The sequence below is a fragment of the Rhinolophus sinicus genome, chromosome 16 (assembly GCF_057876585.1).
Source record: "Rhinolophus sinicus isolate RSI-liver-muscle chromosome 16, RSI-T2T, whole genome shotgun sequence".
In the NCBI taxonomy this organism is placed as follows: Eukaryota; Metazoa; Chordata; class Mammalia; order Chiroptera; family Rhinolophidae; genus Rhinolophus; species Rhinolophus sinicus.
Genome location: NC_142516.1, coordinates 9,799,386 through 9,813,810, shown reverse-complemented (window position 1 = coordinate 9,813,810; position 14,425 = coordinate 9,799,386). Strand labels below are relative to the sequence as shown.

Genomic DNA, 14,425 nt, shown 5'->3' with positions numbered 1-14,425 from the left:
GCCTTGTGGTCACCTGGCTAAACTCCTCGTAGACCAGCCATTGCCCCCTGCAGGTGGGGGATACCAGACAGCAAAGGGAGGGAAGCAGAGACACACGGGAGTCCATAGGATAGCAAATGCCTCTGAGGGTCTTCTGGCACCCCCACCACCACCACTTCCTGTGGACAGAAGCAGCTTTGCTGCTATCTTTCTTATTATTTTCTCATCCACTGAGCGAATGTTCACTGTTGCCTACTTCTGACCACTGGGGATTTGCACACACAGTGGACATGCACACTGGACGTGGGAACCTCAGCCCATGACCTAAAGCTGTCTAGGTCTCAGCAGCCTATGGGTACAAAATGGTCACCTGAAGATGCCACCCAGTCCCCCAGCCCCAGGCCCCCTCCTTGCCCCAGGACTCCAGTCCACCTCAAAGCCCCCACCTGCCACACCCACGAAATAGTTCTGGTTTCCCCCAACTGGATCTCCATGGGTCCCTGAACCTGACTGGGCTGCACTTGCTTCTGTTGACCTCTGTCCCTCTCATTGGGCCATGGACCTCTCCAGGCCTGTCAGGCACCTTAGCTGGCCTCTGAGGCACTTAGTCTGCCACCCCAGCCTCTGCTCCACCCAGACCTGGCCTTGGCCTTGGCCCAGCCTCAGACCGTTACTGAGGACTCCAGTGCTTGAGGTCTAGGCAGCTCCTGGGTCTGTGACAAAACAGTTTCTGCTCCGTCAGGAGGTCCCTGCAGCAGAGGTGCGTAAGCCCCAAAGTGACGCAGAGCTTGATGAAGCTGCTCTTTTATTCAAAACCACACGACTCTCTCCCTTGAGTGGGGTGCATACCTCACCAGGAGAGTGGGGTTCGGGGGGGCTTCAGGTTCCAGCCACTGCCTCAGATCTGGAATTCTCCTTTGTGCTCCATGTTTTCTAATGCTTAGTTCTCTCTAAGGTGCCCTGCAGCCCCTCCCTGTACCCCGGCTTCCCCTGGCCATCCCCAGCTCTACTGGCAGAATTTCCTATCTCACAGATGAGGAAACTGAGGTAGGCGAGGCTGTTTCCAGGTCTGTGGCTCTGTGATAGGTGGGAGGAGTGTTGGTCAGCAAATATTCACTGGCCTCCTCTCCCCTGGGGTGAGGGTACATCCCTCCTACCTGCTATAATAAACACATGTGGAACAGACCAGAACCCAACCCACAGCCTGAAACAGAGTGCCCAGCCCAGTCCCGCCAAAATTAGTTGAACTGCAATCAACCTACTCACCCATGACCTGTGAGCATGAGAAAAAAATACCTATTGTCAGTCACTGAGTTTGGAGGATAGTTGTTTCAAGGCATTATCGTAGCAATAGCTGACTAGTGCAGGTGCCCTTGGGGGGCTCCCTTTGTCCCCAGGCCTGTCCCCACAGCTCTCAGATGGCTGCTGTAGTACCAGGAGTCATGTCTTCACACAGCCATATAGAGAGCCAAGAGAAGGGGGCAGCTTTTCTGCAGGTCTTTTTGTTTCTAATCAAAAGGGACACCTTCCCCCAGAACCTCTTCCCGCATAGATGTTTCTTCCTGCCTAATGGGCAGTGTCATGTCACAGGCCTGTCACCAGTGCCCTAATCAATCACTGGCAAGAGGGATAGAATCACTGTGATTGATTCTCATTAGTGACCAAAGATTTCCTCCCTCCTTGTGGTGAGGAAGGGTCTTGATGCATCATACAGGTGCCCAGTGGTCAACCAAAATGAGGGTTCCATGAGCAAGAAAGGAAGTGGGGTACAGCAATTGAGTGGCAACCCACAGGGGCAGCCACAGACTCCTGCTGCCCCAGGAAACTGACAAGCAAATGCAGTATTTCTTAATGCATATGTCAAATGCCTAAATGTTAAAACAAATGCTGTGATCTTGTTTCTCCGTGATCCCAGTAGGTCTTCTCTGAGTTTGCAACCTTAAGGCAGGGGTGGACTGCCAGATTTTTAGCAGCAGAGCATTTTTTAAAACAAAATTTTATGCAGATATAAAACAGATAAATACAGAAAAACTCTGGTTTATGGAGGATATGTGTGTGTGACATTGGGGACCGGGGAAGAAGGAGGATGGATGGTGGGGAGCTCCAAGCCCCATTTGCTTGGCCTCTCTTTTCATTCCCTCTCACCCAGGACCCTTGAGATATTGTCAGAGAGCCTAGGATTCTGCCAAAATCAATGAGGACATGATTTTATAGCAAAAACAGAACTCAGATTTATTGAGTAGCTACTATATTCTAGGCAACTGTGCATACATGTGTGCCTTTAATCCAGCAATATCCTTTATGACGATTTTAAAGAGAAAAGAAGTAATTGCCTAAGGTCATACAGTACGTGCTGGGGCCAAGATTAGAAACCAGATGTGTGCTGCCAAAACCAGTGTTTGGTCTCAGACACAGAGCAGCAGCACCCTATGCCCTAACCCCAACCCCAGCTGAAGGCTGGTCTCAGGACAGTGGCCCAGGCTTGGAAAGAACACCATTCTGGAATCAGGTGGTGACGTGTAGAGAGACCTGGGTTTCAGTTCCACCTGTTGACTTCAACTTGCTCTGTGGCCTTGAGCAAGTCCGTTGACCTCTCTCGGTCTCAGTTTCTTCATCTGTAACACGAGATGTTGAGTCCTAACATCCTAGGACCTAAATTTAGCCCACTCCAGCTGGTCTGGATTGACATCTGCTAGACAAGCCCTTCTTCTCGCTGAAGCACTGAAGGGCCCTGGGCCTCCGAGGGAGGAAGTGGAACTGAGCCTCTGTACCCGCCCGCCCGCCCCCACATGCTGCCATCATCTGACCTGATTAAAACCCAGCCAAGGGCCCGCCAGTGACTCAACCCCTATCTGATTGTCAAAGTTGATTCCTAGAAATTGAAAGTCACTTCTGTAGCCATTGCCACCACCGCCAACCACGAAGCAAGTTCTAATTCTGTCCTACCACAGAGCCAGGGCGAAGGCATTGATGGCAAAAGGGGGTTTCAGGGGAAAGTCTGAATTGGAAGTCTGAAGGGCAGGCAATACCAGAGGGGTGAGAGACGTAGTGGGCCGTCCTTGTGTTGAGGGGAAATTGGACGTGTGAAGTGGCCGGTGAGTGGGGACATGCCTCAGCTCTGCCACTTACCAGCTGTGTGATCTCAGGCACAATATGTAATTCCTCTTTGCCTCGGTTGTATGTAAAATAAACGGGAAAACCCTCCTTCCCAATTTCACTCCTCAGAGATAGTCACTGCTAATGGTTCTGAGTGTGTCCTTCCAGACTATCCTTTTTAAAGATGCAAACCTAGAAGAGATAGAGATAAAGATGGAGAGAGAAAGAAAGAGAGCGTGCACTGGAAAGACAAGAATGGAGTTGATCACCGTAACCAATGGGCTCACACTCTCCTGGGAGGTGGTTTAGAACAGGGTTGAAAGTCCAAGCTTGCTAGGAAGAACTGGTCTTTGAAGCATTTTCTATCCTTCCCACAGATCTCCAAGAGAAGGGACTTGGCCTATCTTGTCATTTCCCTGGGACTGGAATAGTGCTTGACACACAGAAGTGGCAGGAGGTGAAGAAGCCGCAGACCCGGCCGCTGCCCCATGACGAGGTGAGTCAGCAGCTAAGGGACAACATGCCGGGCGCCCATCTCCCGGGCATACAATGTACATATCTGTGGCTCTGCCTCCGTCTTCCAAATCGCCCTCAAAATGTCTTGTGATCCACACTACCCAAGGGCCATGTAGGGGAGAAGATTCTGGAAAGTGTCATTTCTGCTTAGTTAAGTGCAGATAATCAAGATCTCTTCTGATGGTCTTGTGACCGAGAAGCAGGAGAATTAGCAGGAGCTGGGGGGAGTCAGGGAATGTGTACTGCCCTCTGCCCCAGGTGAATATGAACAGCTTTGGGGTCTCCTTTCTGCTGGTGATGGAAAATAACATCTTCTACGACCGGTAGGCACACACTAAGTGCCCGTGGCCTGCAGCGGGGATCTGGTCTACCACTTAGTTGAGTTTGTGGTAATTCACCACCCCCTGCCACAGTCCATCCGGTTTTCACAGAGGCTCTACGGCTGAACGAATGGGGATATGGTAGGAGCCGCCACTCCCACATCCTTCACGGCTCTGAGGGTGGCTCCACTCTGCCGCTCCCCCCAGGTCATATGGCTCTGATTTCCTACTTTGGCTGTGGTGCGGGCTGTTCCCGGGGGCTCCACTGCACCTTCCCTATTGTGAAGTGTAAAAACACCATGGAGTAGGGAACCAAAGGGAGGGTTCTGCCAGCTGTTAAGTACATCATCCCACTTATTCACACCGGTCTGGAGAGGTGACCACGGGTGGACCTGCGGACCCATTAAGCCCCCTGTGAGACGGACGTAGGCCAGCACTCTGTTGTTTATTGCCTCTGAATACCCAAGGTGGCACGTCGGGGATTCTCTACTCTTACCTAATACATCCATTCTAACACATCCACCTCTATGAACACCCCACACCAACACTTGCCTCCTAGCCTTCCAGCCCCTTGTTCAAATGCCATCACTGCTGTAATTCTCGGAATCTCACAGAGACTGTGAGATTAGCCGTCCATTAGCCCTGCTCCCTTCCCACTAGGTGGTCTCACCTATCCTCCCTCCCCTAACCCATGGTCCCCTCCTGGCTTCATTTCTCACCTTGATCAGCCCAGTCATTGCGTCATCATGTTCTACTGGTGACTCTGAACACCCGTGTCACGTCAGCCACGTGAATATTGCTGGAGATAACCACATGACCAAGCTGCCATTTCACTCTAAACGCATGACCACAGATCTCAGATGGGCACTTCCAGCCGCCCCACAGAGCCCTCTGTGTTTCTCTTCTCTGGAGTGACCGTTTCCTACCTTCTCTCTATTCAAACTTACTGCCCCCTTGCCACCGTCTGGCTCTCAGTAGATGCCCTTGCCCCACACATCATTGAAAGAACAGGTGCCCACAGACGTGACTGCCTTCCTAGTCTTGCCCCCATCCTGTGGACCTGTTATATGTCTGCCTTCATCTTTAATGCTTCCCTCCTGCCACACAGAGGCCACGTCCCCTCTCCTTCAGGGGCTGGTCTTGCCACACGTGCTCTGCATCCTGCTCCTTCTCGCCTCTTCAAGGACGTGAATCCTTCAGTTATGTCCTCTGTCCTCCCTCATCAGCACCTCCCTCTCCACTGGTACATTCCCATCAACACACAGACTGTTCCAGGGTCTTGCTTCTTTACAAAGCCCTCCCTTGAGCCCCATCCCATCTCTCCCTCCCCCCATATTCTCAGGAGAGTCTCCCCCTCCTCGTCTTCACCTCCCATCATCCTCTCTGAGCCCAAGCCCAAAGACCTGTGTTTCTCCGAGCCCCAGGCCTCCAGGGAGGTGCTCCAGGGGTTGAGGCAGGAAACAAGGGATTGGGTGCCAGCCACTCTCTCTGCAGCCTCAGCAGAAGTCTGCTCATTTGTCCCAATTGATCTGATCCAGCTTGACTCAGCCAGAATCCCTGTTTGATCACCCCAAATGGAATCTCAGCTTCTTTCCTTTGGGGCTCCCTTTGGGGCACACCCCTAGACTCTAGGTTTGGGCCTAATTTCAGCCAATTAAAAGGACAAATGTAACCAGCCAGTCCCAGCTCCAAATGGTCTGAATCGGCTGCATCAGGTTACGTAGCTCAGACAAATTCTGCTGATCCAAGTGGCTAAAGCAGAGCAACCCCGGGAACTGTGGGCAGATACTATCAGGGAGCCCCGCCGACAGACTGTGGCTCTAGCCCGTCCAAACCTGTTTGCTGGTCCCATCCAGTTTGATCTCGTCATAGTGAGCATTTTTAGTGTGTTGGGGGCCATGTACATTGTTGCTTGGAAAACAAAGTGTTTGGAAACCACTGAGTGGAATGATTTTTAAGATGCCTTCCAGCCTTGCTCTCTGGGTATCAAATGCTCAGGAAAAGGCCAGTGGTGACCTCTGTCCAGTGTCTTCTATTACTAATTTTCAGAACTTTTGTTTTAATTTTTAACTTTTAGGGACTTTCATTTTCTGAGCAGTTTTAGGTTTACAAAGGAGCGGAAAGTACACAGAGTTCTTACATCATTCCTCGTTAGTAACATCTTGCATTACTGCGGTACATTTGTCACAACTGATGAGCCAATATCGATATGTTATTATTATCAACTACAGCCCATAGTTTACAGTAGGGTTCACTCTTTGTGTTGTGCATTCTGTGGGTTTTGGCAAATGCGTGATGACATGTACCCACCATTACAGTATCATGCAGGGTAGTTTCACTGCCTGAAAAGTCCCCCATGTTCCATCTAATTCATCCCTCCCTCCCTTCCCCTCCCCCGCCTCCACCCCTGGCAACCACTGATCTTTTTACTGTCTCCACACTTTTGCCTTTTCCCATGTCATATAATTGGATTCATACGCAATGTAACCTTTTCAGACTGGCTTTTTTCACTCGGCAATATGCATTTAAGTTTCCTCCATGACTTTTCATGGCTTAAAAACTCATTTTTTTCTCTTTTTTGTAGACAAATACATACAACCTAAAATTTTCCATTTTAACCATTTTTAAGTGTACAATTCACATTGTTGTGCAACCATCACTGCCATCCATCTCCAGAACGTTTTTCACTTTCCCAAACTGATACCCCATACTCATTAAACAATAACTGCCCGTTCCTATAGCTCGTTTCTTTTTATCACTGAATAATATTGTATTGTCTGGAGGTACTATGGTTTGTTTATCTATTCGCCTACTGAAAGACATCTTGGTTGCTTCCAAGTTTTGACAATTATGGATCAAACTGCTACAATATCTGTGTGCTGGTTTTTGTGTGGACATAAGTTTTCACGATGGCGCGTGATTGCTGGACCACTGTCCAACTTTATTTCATCAACATTATCGAGCACCTGGAGTACAGCAAGAGCCAGTTGCAACACTCTCTATGTGTTGTCTTATTCAATTGTGGAAATAACCCTGAAAACAGGTGCTGTTCTTCCCAATTTAAAGATGAGCAAACTGATGGCCTATGTCGCATATCTATGAACTGGCAGAGCCAGGACACCAATCCAAGCTTTCAGGTTTAGAGAAACACACAAGACTCTGAGAGAAGGGACACAGCGATTAGTTTCCGTTTTCTTTTTCATTCAGCTTTCCTTCGTTCTTTTTCTCCATTTGACAAAACAAGCACACATGTTTTCCGATCTGATTGTTGCTGGAGGAGTGTCCTTTCCTTCCCAGTTACTCTATTTAATTGGAATAGCTCTCTGACTCAGGATCCAATGACCTACTTTGACTAATAAAACACCCCCCCAACTCCCACCTACACACATACACTCCCTGTGAATCCCCTTCCTCACCCAGCCCCAGGTCTGCAAGCAACAACTCCTGGTTGTGGAAAAACAATTATCTTCAAGTGGCTTTCTCTTATGGGACCCTTCTCTCCTGGGTGCCCTAGATTGTGGCGTCTCTGGAGAGACCAGGAGGGAGTGAGGCATGCAGGGGGACGTTGCAGGCAGCCACCTCTGTGAGTGGCTTTCGTTGTAATCCGTGAAGGATGAGCGCAAATGGAGCCGCCGAGGTGCATGAGGTCAAGTTGCTCTGGATCCAAAGGAAAACTCAGCTAGAGAAAGGACTGGGCCCACCCACACACCCGCAGCTCAGCTTCCGGGCCCAGCCGGTACCTCCCAAATGGTCTCCCTTCCTTCCCCACCCCCTGCCCATTCCCTCCATCCCCAAGCCCCCTTAAGTACCAATAATGGAAGTGCTTACTAGGCCCCGCAACAATTCACCCTTATCTTTTATTTATAGCTGACAAAGCTCCAAGCAGGAAAAATATAATCACACTTTAAATAATGGAAGTTGTAGGTATTAGAGCTACACAGGCAGTTACCGGAGGTGTAGGAATGTCTCCCTGTAGACCTGACGGGGCGCATGCCGGCTGCATTTTTAATTTTTAAAACATATTTCTTCCCAAATTATTCTGCGTTACAGAGGAGCCACATTTATGGGGGTGATAAATTACTGTAATAAAGTGCCTCTTCCTCAAATATATAGGACGCAGCCACGCTGAGCACAACCCAGCACAGGCGGCCCCGAGAGAGTGGCGAGAAGTCCCATTGCCTCGCTCCTCACTTTAATTATTGGGCCGATATGTCCTACATTTTTAATACAGCCACAAGTTTTCTTTAAGCAAAGAATTCGAACCGGCCACTAATTTGTATTTGTGTGGGCCACTGTGCGTGAGGGTGTACGAATGGGAGGTCCTGTGTGTGTGCCCACAGGGGCCGAGGCATGCGTGGGTACAGATAAACCCGTAATGTGCATGTGTGTGCATCTGTCTGTGAATATGTACACATCTTGACGCCTGTTCACGCTTGCAAACATGTGTAAGTGTGGCAGCCTGTGGATGCCCAGACGTACCCCCACGTGTGTGATAAAATCCCGAGTGTGTAGGGTGTGCGTGTATATGCACACTCATGTGGATGTATACGTTGGCTAAACGTACATTTTAGGGTAGACATGTGCACACATCGCACGTGTGGATTTGTTCATGTTAGAGCACACTAGTGTGCAACTGCATGTTCAGGTGTGTTTTTCTATGCTGATCTGCCTTCCTCTCCCAGACCCCCACGTGCATCTGACTCCTTCCCTTCTGCATCGAACTGACACCCCTCCTTCCCTCCCTCCTCGAAGAGTAAAGTGCAGAGGCTGAAACACAGGCTCTCGGGTTAGACTGCCTGGATACCAACCTCAGTTCTGCCCCTTATTCTGCCTTTTGGGCCTCCTGGGGCCTCAGTTTGCCCGTCTGTAAAATGGAGTTCAGCTTAAGAGCTTCTGCCTCATAGGGCTGCTGGAAAGATGAATGGGTTTAATATGTGTAAAGCAGCCCATGCGTTGTGAGCACAAGTGCTAACTATTGCTCTCCTTGCTTGCTTGCTTCCTTCCTTCCTTCCTGCTGGAGATAGTACAGGCTGCTGGAACCCTCCTTGGAAAGTTAATTCAGGAGGGAGCCAAGGGGGCACCCACAACTCAAAGAGGAAGTGGCTTAGCTTAGCACTTACCCTCCTCTTGCCCAGCTTACCTGGTGGGGCTGGGGCGCAGTCCCACCAGGAATCTACTGAGCAACTGCGTAGAACATGCCTAGAGTTGTTCCCCCAGCAATAGGCAAGCTGGAGTGTTTCTGCACCGTCCTCCATCCCTCATTGGTTGAAGGCTTCCCCTGGGGACATTGCCAACCCTGCCATTTCTGGGTGCCCTTCGAGAAGTTGGACAAGCTCCTGTGGTACCGTGGAAAACTCCAGGCAGGAAAGTGGAGAGGTGGGAGGTGGGGTGGGAAGATGCCCTCTGTGGTAGGGACAGTCACTGCATCAGGGGACCTCAGAGGTAGATCGAAGGGACATGGGCAGTGCGTGAGCCAGCATCTGCTCCAGATAAGTGCTGCCTGTACGAACTCACAGATGGACATGAGGGTGGACAGACGTGTGGATGGACATGTAGAGGTCAGTGAGCTTTCTCTGGCTGGGAAGGACAGAAGCTAGTCAGTGGGGTGACCCTGAGGCCCACATCTTCAGGACCAGTGGAGGCCCCAGAGTTGTCAGAGCTAGAAGCGCAGGAGGGGAGGCAGCAAAGGGCCACTTAGGGCTTTGCCAAGGCCTTCGGGCCCAGAGACTGATGCAGGGACAAAGGCCCAAGCCTCTGACTGAGGCTCCTATGTCCCGCACTTGCTTTGGCACATAAGCAGGCCTGCCCCTCGCAGACACGTCTCCCGCAGGATCGAAGCTGCTGTTTGGGGGTTGAAACCCAAGAAGAAAAACAGACCTCAGGAACTAATCCCTCAGCCTCATCTGTACTCCTGGCCAGACACCCCACACCCACAGCGTCCCACCTTCTTCTCCTTCCGCACAAGCACTCTCCGCCTCCGTGACTTTGCTTGTGCTGTTCCCTCTGCCTGGAATGCCCTTCCACCCCCATCAACCTGGAAAATTCCTTTAGGAATCTGGGCTCTGCTCAAGTGCCATCTCCTGCGCCAAGGCTTTGGGTCAAATGGAATCCCTCCCTCACCTCTGCTCCTGGGGGGCTCACACTCGGACCCCAATCCTTGCACTTAGCTGCATCCATCTGGGGTTCTAATAATGCATGTGCAGTCCTCACCAGCTCTGGGCTCCTCAGAAACAAAGTTCACGTCTGTGTCACAGCTGCATTTCCGGTACGCAGCTGTGGAGTCAGGGCCTCAGTGTTCTCATACGGGACATGGGGGTGATAACCTCACCATGCTGTTGTCAGGATGAGCAGGTTTCATGTTTAAACTGCTGCCCCTTAACACAGTACCTGGCATGAGACCAACACTAGACAAGTGTTAGCCATTATTATCATCAGTGTGGTTCAGAAGGGACTCGTTTCTGTGTGCCAGCTGCCGCAGTGTGCCCACAGCTGCTCTGTATCACCCCATTTTACAGAGAAGGACTCCGAAGCTCAGGAAGGGCCACATGGCTAGAAGGGACAGAGCCAGAACAGGCCTCCAAGCCTGCACTATCGCTGCCTGTCAGTCAGTCTCTCTGTCTCTCTCAGCATCTCAGTCTCTCTGCCCTCCACCCCAATGCCCTCCCTGCCCCAGTGGGGTTGTTAGAGGCTGTTGAGAATAGTGGGTAAGTCATAGGCATTGACTTCTGACAACTCTGGGTTCAAATCTAGCCTGCCACTGTTGGCTGTGTGACTGTGTTGGGCCGCTGGCATCTGCTCCCTGAGCCTCAGTTTCCCCACTGTCTCCCAATGACATTGGGGACCCTCTCCAAAGGCAGATTTGCCATGATGATGAAAAAACTTGAGCTTCAGGCTCCTCACTTGCACAGGCCCTTCCTGAATGAATAAATTTGCATTTGTGATTCTTTTTTTCTTAGAGATGGGTCTCCAGAGTATACGCTCCCAGCCCCCCAAACCTCATCTGCCTGAGACTCCTTCTCAGGTCTTTCCAGCCAAACCACCTCGACCTATTCTCTGCTCAGAGGTTACTTCCTGCGCAGTGTCAGGTCCCACAGCACAGGTGGGGACCCAGGGCTCAGAAGGTGGAGGGACTTGGAGGTCATCCAGTAAGTTAGTGTCACAGCTGGGCTTGAGCCCACATCTCCCAGCTCTGAGACCCAGGCTCCTAGTTCTGCTGCCGGGAAGGGGTGAGAACTGCTCCTCACCCTGAGTGCTTTGGGCTGTGGCTCAGAGAATGACTGGTGTCTCTGAAAGTACAGGGCGCAGGGGCAGCTGTGGGTGGGGGTGTCCAAGGATTGCTGCTAAAATAAGTAGCAGCTTCCTCTAAAACGCCTGTGGTCGGTGCAGAGGAAGGAAGTGGAGGCCCGGAAACAGGAGGGGGCAGAAGGGGGAGATGCCTGAAACTGCTGCCAGCAACTCAGAGACCAAGCTGGGCAGCCCCCACCCACCCAGACACAGGAGTCAGCCCCAGCCAGGGGCCTGGGGAGCTCAGGCCCAGCCCTAACACGGCTGGCCAGAGGCTAGAGAAGCCCTCCAGCCTGCTCTTGGCCTGGCTCCTTCGCCTCCTCAAAGTACTCCCCACTCCATGACCATGTCTCTCCTTTTCCCTTTGCCTGGAATGCTCTTCCCCACTTTCTCCTTTACGACCCAATAGCTATGTCACTTACCTCTTCTGGGAAGCCTTCCCTGATCACTCCCTACATACACACGCACACACACACACACACACACACACACATGCGCGCGCAGGATCAGGTCCCCATAGGCCCTTATCATGAATAGTGGTATTCTTTGTGACAGCTGGCATTTATAAAGTGGTTCATGTTTACAGAGTGCCAGGTGCTCTGCATGAATGATCTCATTGAATTTGTATAAAAATATCATGTCTTGGTTCTACCAATAGCTGCATTTTACAAATGAGTAAGCCGTGGCTCAGGGAAGATAACCAACTTCCTCCAGGTCACACCATCAGAAAACGGCTGAGCCTGGGGTATAACCCAGGTCTGACTGCACAGCTGGACCATTAAATCAGGTGCTGTCCTCTTAGACTAGGGTATGAATGGTGTCCTTGGAGTTGTATGACACATGTGCACCAAGGATGCTGCACTGAGATGCTAGTGCAGCCTAACCTTCAACCTTGCTCTTGCCAATGTCCTGGAGTAGCTGGGAGCTATAGAGTGCTCTAAGGAGAGAGAGGAAACCAGGTTGTAAAGAGGAAGTATTTCTGTGTAAACATTTCTGATAAACTGTGTGACAAGATCTCAGAAGTATCTCCAAGTCTTCCCTACTATGTTGGGTTTTCTTTTCTCCTACTTGGGTTTTTTACATATGGATCTGCGCCCCTTAACCACACCAACCATCCCTGTCAACTGTGAGATCCTCACGGGCAGAGAGTGGGCCTTGGTTTCTTGTTACACTAGGGACTGCTTGGTACATAGGAGGCTAGGACAGATTTGTTAAGGAAGGAAGGAAGGAAGGAAGGAAGAGAGGGAGGGAGGAAGACGAGTCCCTCTGATGCCATCACTAAGTATGAGAGGCACAATTCCAGCTTAAAAATTCTAAGTCACTCTCCCTGAGTGCCAACCTATATAGGTGCTGGGAGTGACTGACCACTTGGACCAGGCTCAGTTCAGGCCAGTATCTGGCAAGAAGGCCCAGAATCCCTCCTGCCACTCTGCTTTCCACAGAGACAGTACTCCAGCCCTACAGGCCTGAGCTCTATGCCCCCAGTAGGGCCCACAGCCAACCCTCAAGGCCTTTTAAGCCCCCCAAGATGAAGGCCTCCTTTCTGCAGCTGCAGCAGGTCAAAGCCTTCTCTAGAGGAGGAGGAAGTGAAAGTGTCCTGTGGGTGAGTCCTCGAGGGTCTCGGAAGGGGGTTGGTGCCAGGAGCAGCGTGGGGGGTAAAGGCTGAGTGGGAAGAGTTGCCGGAGTGAGGAGATTTCCCAGGATCCAGGGGAAGACCTGTGAGGTCACTTGAATGCAGAGGGTTTGAAATCACCTAATAGTCCCTCCCCAGACCCTGGGGTCTTCAGCTTGGAGAAGAGAATGTATGGGAGACACCCGATGGAGCCAGACGGGGAAGTCATGGAGGCCACTGCTCCCTCCTCAGGGCAGGACTCTGATGCCCTGGGGGTCACCTGGCAGTAATGAGGGCGAACGGCAAGCAAGGCAGCACCGTGCAGTGGCCAGGGTGAGCTCTGGATTCAAACCTCCGGACATGGAGCCCCAGAGCCTGGGCTCTGCCCCTCATAAGCTGCATGACCTCAGGCAAATGGCTTCCCCTCTCCAGACCCCCTACTTCCTCTTCTGTAAAGTGGGGTGATGATGCCTGGCCCCAGATTAGTATGACCCAGTTAAATACATTAACATATGACAAGTGCATAGACGAGGGCCTGGTCCAGGGAAACCCACAGTAAATGGTGACTATTGTACCAGGCAGGGTCTTGAAACACTCTAGGTTTCCAGCAGAGGGAAGTTGATACAGGGGCTGGTTACTCCAAGGTAGAAGAGCTGAAAAACCAAATGGGGGATAGTGTCACCGCCCAGAGATCAGCAAGAGTGGGAAGCCGGTGGTACCCCCAGGTCTGGAGACCAACAGGAGGAGGTGGCTTGTCAGAGTGGAGCTCATGAAGAGGAGAGAGAATCCATATAACAGTGGGGATGGGTCCTGTAGGTCAAAGATGGTGAGGAAAGCGGGAGTCAGGCAGAGAAGGAAGGGGTACAGCAGAGAGCCTACCGCAGACTTGGTGCAGACTTCTGTCATATTATTCTTTCCAGTAGCACGATCTTCATTGACTTGCTTCACCTCTCAGAGCTGCAATTTCTTCACTTGTAAACGGAAATAAAAACAACACCAGTCCTGTGAAGCAGGTACTATTATCACTATCACACCCGTTTTATAGATGGGGAAACCAAGGCACAGGAAGTTTCAGTCACACAGCTAGTAAGTGACAGAGCAGATATGAGCCAGGCTGCTGGGCTTCAAAGTCACGCTCTTAACCACAGCACTACACACCATCAATGGCTTCCTCCCCAGCAGGCCTCACCCCATTCAATGCTGCTCTCCTCAGAATTTTACCCAGGGCCTCCAGCCCAGACTGAGAATCAGCATGTGCTCCCAACTGTAGCACCTGACACCAGACTTACCACATTTCTCCCAGGCTCAGGGTCCCTGGAGTCACACTGACGTGGGTGTGAGCCGGGGCTCTGCCATTTTCCAGCTGTGGGGCCTGGGAGAAGCAACTTCCTTTCCAAAAACCTCGGTTTCTTTGACTCCAGCACAGGAAGCCTTGTCCTGTGTTTGCTGGGCTGTGGTGGGGACGGCGTGAAGCCACACTCAAGGAGCATGTGACCCCAGGAAAGGTGTGTGTGTACAGTAGTCCATTAAAGTTTTTTATCAAAAGTTAATCATATCCATAGTTCTGGGGACGGCGCCAAGTATTTCTTTGCTTTTCCCAACAAGTCCTCAGCCCCTG

General features: G+C 51.2%; 1 long non-coding RNA gene across 2 annotated transcripts; it reads right to left on the bottom strand.

Moving 5' to 3' along the window:
* Positions 1–2,129: 2,129 nt before the first annotated feature.
* LOC141571184 (uncharacterized) lies at positions 2,130–14,230 on the bottom strand. Of its 2 annotated transcripts, XR_016019333.1 has the most exons (4): positions 14,097–14,230; positions 13,687–13,778; positions 3,109–3,267; positions 2,130–2,594 (listed from the first exon to the last, which is right to left on the bottom strand). It is a non-coding gene; the product is annotated as an uncharacterized LOC141571184 (long non-coding RNA). The 2 variants fall into 2 exon arrangements; XR_012495936.2 differs by having other exon boundaries at positions 2,130–3,267.
* Positions 14,231–14,425: the final 195 nt, after the last annotated feature.